Consider the following 9667-nt stretch of genomic DNA (forward strand, 5'->3'; position numbering starts at 1 on the left):
TCCCGCCGGGGGCGGGAAGGGAGACGCCGCCCGGGGCTGCGGGTCCGCGGTCCCGGGCCCGTCCCGGCCCGACGGCAGGTTCCCAACTTTTCACGGCGTGGCGAGAAACGTGCCCCGGGGCGCCGCCGAGCTGCTTTGACGTCTTGATCCTCTCCGAGAACTTAACGGGATCGCAAAGCCCTTCGAGCGGCTTTTCCCGGCCGGGCGGGTTTAGGCGGGCGTGCGGGATTGGGCTGTAATCCGCCCGTGCGGAGCGGAGGGGAGCGCAGCGGAGGGGCGGCCGCGGGGGGCCCTGCCCCGCCGCCCCCGCCGGGCCGGGCCGGGCCGGGCCGCCCCACCGGAGAGAGGGCTACTGCTGGGCGGAGAGGGCTACCGCTGCCCCGGCTGCCCGGCATCGGGGGGCCGGACCGACGCCGCCTCGGAGAAGGGCACTGCTGGCTGTCAGCCTTCCCTAAGGATAACGGCCCCGAGGCGCCTGCGTTCAGGCAGGCAGACGGACAGACAGACAGAGTTTCCGAGTTGGGAGACAGCGGGGGAAAGCGTGGAAAGGTGAGTCTGGGGGAGGAGGCAGCAAGCCTCCGTTTTTTGTGTTGCGCTTGGGAGAGTGGGGTCATGTCCTTCACCTGCAGTTCCAAGCCTTAACTCAAAAGCTGGAAATAGAAATGTAATTTACATCCTATTTTTATTTTTAAGAAAACTATAAATTTGATTAATTGACACAAAGATCTGTGTATCCACAGCGAAATAGGATTCAGGACACAAATCCGTACGGAAGCGGGGCTGGGGGCAATTACCTGTTGACTCCCGTTGACTGAGGCTTCTCTTCACCAGTTTGATCCGTGCGTCTCTACCTTTTCTGCTACCCGGTGCCTGTGCTACAGGCATGAGGTTGTCAAACCCTATAGGAAAGAAAATGCTAGCAAATACTACAAGCGTAGTGAAAGGAAATTGCTTTCCTGAGATTCGTGGCTAAATTGCCTCGTTTTTAGCAATATGACATCTTTTGCAAAACTCATGTGGTGTCAACCAGGCCATAGCGTGCCTAAGAATGTGCAAGATACAATAATGACTATAATCAGTGTCTTTCTCTAATGCATGGTCCATTTTCTTGCTGAGAGAAAAAAGCCAAACGAGGGCAAGGAAAATGACATGAATGTTACTTTAAATGTCTGAAGAAATAATGTAAATGTAAATGTTGGTACGGGTTACTAGTGGACACTTTTTACTGTATTTTGTTCTCCAGGTTCGGAGTTGCTACGTTCAAAGCAAATAGTAAGAGGATTGTTGTATTTAAAATCTGTAATTTTCGTTGGTACAACTGAGTAAATTGTAATGTCAGATGCTACAGTTTGTGAAATGGCATAACTTTGTCTCTAGTCGGCACAGCTGGGTTTTTTCCTGGTATTTTTAATGTTGTTTTCTTTGAGCATGCATGCTAAACCAGCATCTGATTAGAAAAATAGAGGGTGCAGATGATAATGGGACTGTCAGGATGTCTAATCAGGAAGGGTAATCACGGTAAACAAGCGGTGAACGACTTGAGGAAAGAGCACATCAGCTTTAAAAAATTATACCCCGTCCTTCCATGTCAGCATCTCTCCAGCTCAGCCTTCTGTCTACCTCTGCCCATCCCAGCTTTTGTCAGCCAATTTGCACCCGAGCTCTGTCATTTCGGTCCAGCACGTTATCCTGCAGCCTTCTCCGGTGCTGCCATCTCTTTTCATTAGCATCTCTTAAATCCTCTTCTGTAGAACGCCTCCTGAAACGTGACACAAATTGCCTCTCCTGTTCCTTCCCGAAGCCAAATGGGATGGGTTGGGATAGTTTGCATAAAGTGGGCGGGGGGTGAATTTGAGTGGGTAAAATTCGCATGTATGCATGTGCACCCACATAAACATATATATATATTGTAGATATTCCTTCAGAAATGTAAACCCGCTGTGTTTTAGCTGTATACGTGCCCTTGTTATGCTCACTTTTAAGAGTTAACTTGGCAAATGAATGCACTGACGGAGACGTTGGCAAAACTGGTAAATTTTAAACAGTGATTACAGAAGCCTCAGACAGAGCTTGTTTTCTGTACAGAAGCATGGATACTTGCATCGTGTTAACCCATGCTAGCGACAAAAACAGCATGATGTGACTTGGTTGTCCAGTCAACTGTAATTTGTAATTTACTGTGTTTCAATTTACAGTGTTATATTCAATATACACAGCTGGTTTCCTGAACAGTTTCCAGTCTAAAAAATAATTCATAGAAAATGCTGTGCAAAGATATTTAGTAGATCTTAGAAAACTGAACTGTATTACTAATAATTCATAGATATAGAGGGGAAAATAATTCAGTCCAAATAATTTATTTAAAAGATTATTTTGCTACTGTGAGGTGGCAGAGATTCAACCATCAAATGGATCAATGATAATCATCTGCATTTCATTCTGAAACTATAAATTATACATATATGAGTATGCAGTGTTGTGTGTAGTATATGCAGATCCTGGAGTACCTGTGAGAGGTAGTGTATTTGTTTGACAGATCTTTAACTAGGCTATGTGTATTTTCAGGAGATATCAGTGCCCACAGACTATGGAAAATGCAGGTAGTAATAAAATTTGAAAAGTGGTACTTTCAAAAGAGGTCATAGGATTTAAGAACTGTTGATTTAAAGTGTTATGCATAATGATTCTTGAGGGTAAGGTGGTGCAGCCTGCTCATTATTTTTTCAACCCCTTGGGCTTGATCCAGTAGCCTTTAAACAGAGCTGATTTCCATGAGAGTGTGCCAGAGATAAATCTGCAAGTCAAGTTACAGACCTCCAAATCATTGAAGAAAAAAGTGACAGCTTGTATTCAAATCACATAGTTGCTTAAAGGTCCAGTGACCAGTCTTGGAAGTCCTTTTGTTGTCTGTACTGTCACACATAACATACACTACATACATAAGGTACAGCTGAACTACAACTACTGCGAAGTGATGTAACAAGGATCATGTAGGTGGAGGTCAAATCCTGAAATAAATCCCAAAGACTTACCAGGGTTGAACCTGAGAGGCTGTGCGAGGATTTGGAAAGTGTCTTAACTAAAATGATGTAAGTGATCCTATGCAGCTTATCACTGCTCCCATGGCAATAAATAAAATGTTCTTGAAAGCCTCAAGAACAACTACACAAATACAGAAGATCCATTATAAAATCATATGTAAAGCCACCTTTTATTTTGTGACAGGGATAGATATTTCACCTTGAAAAGCCGATTTTTAAATTCTGCCATATTTTCTGTCTGTAGTCCTTTAAATACATAAGCTTTAAGAATATTAAGTGGTGATATAAACAGCTTGATCTACCATCATTACTTGATAAACAGCTATGTTTACTTCGTGTCAGAAGTATTAATATTTTTTTGGTTAACAATTTTGAATTAAGTTAGGCTTAGTGAACATATTCTGCCCAAAAGGGGAATTGCTAGAGTATCCCAAATGTGAGTTCTCAACACTCTTGGGAGGGAGACTATGGTAATTCAAGCTTTCACGGCTTTTTAACCTAATATGCGTTATTGGACAATTTTGGTGGCCTAGCTGTTAGCCAGCAGCTTCCTAAACTTGATATAATTTGTAATGAACATGTGCTAAATTGTCTGAATGAAACCTGTGCCATGAAGCTGCTCCTTGGCCTTGACTGTGTCCAGATTGCAGTGGTTGCTGGAAACAGGTATTCCTGCAGCTGCTCTCCTGTGTGCTCTCAGAGCATTGCACACTCAGGGGGGTGTATGTGTGAGTGTATCGCATGATCTATTGGTAAGAGGCACTGGACAAAGGGGGAAAACTGGTTTTGGCTTGCTTAATTTGAAGCAGATTTGAGAAGTTTCTCATTTTTTGAGGCGCAGCTCCTTAGTGCAATGCAATTTGCTGTAAATGGGTGAGTGGATTTCTCAGTTCCTTAGCGCAATGCAATTTGCTGTAAATGGGTGAGTGGACTTGAGAAATGGAGGAATTATGGCTGTGAACTCGATGCCACCTCCTTTTGCCCTGGAGTTGGATGCCCAGTAATTTTCAGTCTCCCGTTTTAGCTCCAGGCATTTTGAATTGGCTACCATATGGAGCTTCCTTCTCAACACCTTATTGCTGGGTACCTGACTTTCTGCATGCCTTCTGTAGGAAATCCACTGGATGGTAGAGCTCCTAAAATTTAGATACTGCAGCCTTTGTACCCCTGGTTTAAAGTTAAAGTCCTTAATGTTTTAGTTATCAAGAGATAAGCAGAACCTGATTTTAAAAATTAGGAAATGCTTATGTGAACTTGAAGTTTTCATATGTTACTTGAACTCGTATTTGTTGTCAAACAACTGTCTGTCTTAATAAAGCAAGTCTTTTATACCAGACAGTGCATATGAAATAATTTGACACAAAACATCAGTTGATAAAACAGGTCTTTTATACCAGGCAGTACATATGAAATAATTTGACACAAAACATCAGTTGCTACTGAATTCTAAAGGAAGAGGACAAAAGAATACATGAACTAGTCACATTTGGAGTAGGGAGAGCTATCACTAATGTATAATTCGTTGTATTTTTAGTAGTATAATACATCTTTCTCATTTAGCTCTAGTTTCAGTCTCAATGATGTATGCACTGAAAAGCAATATTGTTGAGTATGGAATTATTATTCATCTCTTTCAGGTTAGTACAATTGGTTGCAAGGAAAGAAACACTAAGAGACAAAGCATGTTAAAATTCTGCTTCTGTCATTGATAAAGATGTCAATCTTTCAAGAGCTAGGATTGTTTCAGATTAAGTTTTATTTTGCTGTCTGACACTGGAAAAGTCTTCAACCTGAGGCAGTTTTTGTTTTCCATAGTTTTACTATGCTTAAAGTGCTTAAGGGTAAGTCACTAAGTTGTAGAAAATTAAAAAAACCAGAAGGATACTTTCAGGGTCCACTCTCCAATTTAAAGTACTTAAGGGTAAGTCACTGAGTTGTAGAAAATTAAAAAAACAGAAGGATACTTTCAGGGTCCACTCTCCAATTTGGTTGCCTAAAACTGGGTAACTTGATTCAGGCTCAGAGAACTATCTATCTGTCTCTCTCTCTCTCTTTCTCGTTAACTTGCTTGTGAGCTAACTATCTGTTTTAAGTGCCCCACGTGGATTTACCAGACCTGTCAGCCTTTAGGCAATCAAGTTTTACCCTCAGTGTAATTAGTAGCTTTAAATATTCAGAACAGAGAGTGTACTTCAAAGATAACAGAGATTGTATAAAAGGCAAATACCTACTTGCATTGGGTGCGGGAGCCCAGGCACTGGTGAAGGGGTGTAGGGACCAGAGGCTGGACACAGCTGGTTCCAGCTGGCTCCAGTGGACCCACTGCAGGCTCGGCTGAGACCCTCAGCCAAGGTGGTCACACCTTGGGGAAAACGTATTTAAGAAAGGGTACAACACCACACAAGTAGTGTGTGAGGACTGAGGGGGAAAAAAAAGGTGTGAGAAACTGCTCTGCAGACACCAAGGTCAGAGAAGAAGGAGGGGAGGTGGTGTTCCAGGCACTGTAGCAGAGATTCTCCTGCAGCTCATGGAGAGGACCATGCTGGAGCAGATTTACACAGTGGAACAAATAGATCATAGAATCATAGAATAGTTTGGGCTGGAAAGAACCTTTAATGGTCATCTGGTCCAACCCCTCTGCAATGTGCAGGGACATCTTCAACTATATCAGGTTGCTCTGAGCCCTGTCCAACTTGACCTTGAATGTTTCCAGGGATGGGGCATCTACCACCTCTCTGGGCAACCTGTTCCAGTGTCTCATCACCCTCATTGTAAAAATTTTCTCCTTTCTATCTAGTCTAAATCTTCCCTCTTTTAGTTTAAAGCCATTACACCTTGTCCTATCAAAACAGGCCCTGCTATAAGGTTTGTTCCCATCTTTCTTATAAGCCTCCTTCAAGTACTGAAAGGCCTCAATAAGGTCTCCTCGGAGCTTCCTCTTCTCCAGTTTGAACAACCCCAACTCTCTCAGCCTGTCTTCATAGGAGAGGTGCTCCAACCCTCTGATTATCTTTGTGGCCCTCCTCTGGGTCTGCTCCAACAAGTAGGAGGGTAGCCAGTAAAGAGGAGCCCATGCAGAAACAGGTTCTCCTGACAGGACCCGTGGCCCATGGAGGACCAGCTTCTGAAGGTTTATCCTGAAGGACTGCAGCCCCTGGAGTGGGCCCACATTGGAGTAGTTTGTGAAGGACTACAGTCCTTCCTGTGGGAAGGGCCTGTGCTGGAGCAGTTGAATGGGAAGGAGCAGCAGAGAGGAACCATTATGGACTGACCGCAACCCCCCATTCCCCACCCCTGTGCTGCTGGGTGGGGTGGAAGAGGTGGAAGAGTTACAAATGTAGGAGTGAAGTTGAATATGGGGAAAAAAGAGGAGGGGAGGTGTTTTTGTCTTTGTTTCTCACCATCCGACTCTATTTTAATTGGTAAAAATTAGATTAATTTTCCCAAATTCGAATCTGTTTTGCCTGGAATGATGAATGCCCAGTGATCTTCTTGTCCTTATCTCAACCCATGAGCTTTCTCATCTTCCTTTCTTCCACTGGACTGCTGAGGAGGGGGAGTGAGAGAGCGGCTAGGTGGGCGTCTGGCGGCCAGCCAAGGTAAACCCACCACACTACTCTAACAACGGTGTTTTTAAATACAAAGCTGAGCTATACTTAGTTCTTAAAACTGCCTTGTAAGCACTAGCTTCTAGTGGCAGTTTTAGGGTGCTGCTTTTTCCTGCAGGCTGGATCCCGGTAGCTCCATGCTCACTGGAAGTTGCTCCCTGGTCAGTTGCTTGCCAGGTTCCGCATCCAGTTTTGAAATGCTGATCTCCTCCCTAGACCATTAAACCCATTTATCATTAAGAACCTTGGAGGCCTAGAAGGAACAAATATTTCTCCTTTATCAGATAATGAATAATTTGTCAGAATTTTATGCGCTTCATGCAAGGCCAAACCATGTCACTTCAGGTCTCGTCACTTGTGCTGTACCCAAATTACTGTCCTGTCCTCTGTCCTCTCTACTACAGCTGGGCATGTGTGGCACAATTTAATAATGAATCTTCATCCACTCTCCCTACCTCCTTCCGAAAACGTATTAATGTATTTTATTGCTTAATAGTAGAGTTGTATTTCTGTGAAATTTATCCCTCCTCCTTTCCTCCAGTCTAGTGCAGAATAAGGGTTCAGACTACACTGTATATTGAATTTAGATTTTACAGCTGAAATCATTGTAAAGGCTCTGAAATGAGGTCCAATTTTGCCTACAAATTTTTTGTATTTCATAGTTTCTTATTCCTTGCCTTTCTAGAGTAAGCAAACCCCCTTTTTTTCTTTCTATGTCCTTTTCTATGTCCTTGATCATTCTTGCCATGCTTTTGTTCTGCACTATCTCTCTGTTCAAGAGAAGGGCTAATAGTGTTCCAGGTAAATCCGCCCTGTTGTTTCAGGGAGCAGTTTTAATGCTCTTTATGTCATTAACACTTTCCATGTATACATCCCTTCGCCTTGTTAGCTATTGCGTCAGCAAGCCCGCTCTGTGCCGAGCAGGGCATTTCACGGAGCTGAACATATATAGTGTTCAGGTTCCCTTTCTGAGACCGTGTGGTTAATTTAGAAGCATATAATGTAGTAGTTTACATGCTTTTCACCTCTATTCATTGATTTCCATTTGCCACCATTGACATTGCACATCACTTGCCATCAAATTGGGAAATTGATCTAGTTGATGTGGGTCACCCTGAAGCTCCTCGCACCTCTCTTGTTTCTCTTGCTCATAGTACCTCTTGCCATCCTGAGATCAACTTGTATCACTGCTCCTTCCTTTTGTCAGCATCATTAATGAGAGGTTTTCCTATGGAACCCTGAGGAATGTGGTTCTTAACATTTTGTAGTGGTGAGGGGTGACTGTTTAATCCTGTTCTTGCTTTCTGTCTTCTAAGAAGCTACTTTTTAATCCAAAACAGTGTTTGGTTTCATATCTTGTGACTTGGTTCGTTTTTTTATTGGCATAGCTTTTGGAAGGCTAAATAAGGTAGACAACTGTTTCCTGTATTCAGTGCTCCACTGGCATACTCAAACCATTCCAGGAGATTAGGAATATCTAATTCCAGTATCTACTAGCGGTGTCTAATGCCAGACAACTAATTTCAGGAGATCAGTAACATCTGGAGGAACCATATCAGTTTGAAATGTAAAGAAATACTGTACTTCATGGTTTTTAACCAAACTTTCAGGAACTGATGCAGAAATCACAGGTCTGACAATCCATACGTCACACCTACAGTTTTTGAAACATAGAAAGGCATTGTTCACTACTTTCCAGGCTCAGAAGCAATGTGTTTTTTCAGTGACATACTACATGTTGTTGCTATCCCTAGATTTCAGAAGGTTTTTAATATCTCATACTTTTGTTGTTTTAACAGTTGTTTATTTTGTTGGAGACTATAAACCAGGTGACCCTTGTTTAAGAGCTGCCGTAGATAGACTAATGACAGGGTTATTATTGTGTTAGTTGGCAGAACTAGTCAAGATCTTAACTCAGTACTAACTTTGTGTTGGAAATGCATCCTTAGAAAAAAGTTAATGCTTTGTTACTTCTCTTATGAATCATTCTATTTTTACTGCCATCAAGCTTTTAAGACCTTGAACTAAAGTGGAAGTTTAATGGGGGTACATAGGGAATGTATGTTCAGTGGAAGAGTGATAACTCCTCCCTCCCTCCTGCAATGTGATAGAGAGTTCTATTGTGATTTGAAAAAACAATGAATTCTTTGGCTGACCTTTAATAGAGAGCAGGGTCTATGCAGGGCAGTAAAATCCAAGCAGCTCGTGCCACTTCCCTCTTAAAGTTACCTTTTATGAGACTCGGTATAGCTCAAAGTAGTGGAAATGAAACAGGCAGCAAGAGGAACTCTTAGTAGAAAGAAGTAATTTGCTGCTGTGCCTTACTTTCTGTATGCCCATCACTCTCTGTCAGGAGGAAGCACGTTGCTCTGTTTCTAAACGAAGTGGCTGTGAGACCCTGGCTACTACCTTGTAGCCTCCCATTGTAACTTCAGGTCTTGGAACCTGGGCAGTGAGACAGAGTGTAAATCCTAGGCTACTTTTGCAGACTTTGGTAAACTGAACTTTGAAGAAATCAGTAATAACAAAAGGAAAACCACATTTTTTTTTCTTACCTTGAATTATGTTCAAATTAATATATGAGAAATTGGAGTTACTGTAATACTCACTGTTGCAGCAAAGTAAATGTTCTAATCACCGAAGCACTATTGTATGTCATCTATCTAATTCTGTGTTACAAAGTATGTAATGGAAGCAGTGATTATAACTAAAAAATGATTTATGAAAAATTTTCCTGGAGATGAGATATTTTTGCTATCATACCTATTTTGAGACCTGTTCATTTGGCTGGCTAATTTATTGATAACAATGTCTCTCAAAGGCTGAATCGTTTTAAAAGTATTAATATTAGTTGATATTTGTAATTGATATACACTAACCTAAACATGAAGAATTTGGCAGATGTTTTTTGAACAGACAAAATTGATTCCTGTTGTGAGACTGTTCCAGTTAACATTTTTATATACAGTTATGTTTTTAGCATAAATTATCTGCACTTTAGGAATGAGTTTTTCTGAG

General features: G+C 42.1%; 1 protein-coding gene across 2 annotated transcripts in view; it reads left to right on the forward strand.

Moving 5' to 3' along the window:
• Window positions 1-25: 25 nt before the first annotated feature.
• CNGA3 (cyclic nucleotide gated channel alpha 3) overlaps window positions 26-9667 on the forward strand; it is a 53763-nt gene continuing 44121 nt past the window's right edge. For both annotated transcript variants that reach the window (XM_014960142.1, XM_014960141.1), the window contains exon 1: window positions 26-549. The gene's annotated coding sequence lies outside the window, so the exon portion shown is untranslated. The remainder of the gene's footprint in view (window positions 550-9667) is intronic.

Source organism: Calidris pugnax, unplaced genomic scaffold (genome assembly GCF_001431845.1).
Source record: "Calidris pugnax isolate Ruff unplaced genomic scaffold, ASM143184v1 scaffold188, whole genome shotgun sequence".
Lineage (NCBI taxonomy): Eukaryota > Metazoa > Chordata > Aves > Charadriiformes > Scolopacidae > Calidris > Calidris pugnax.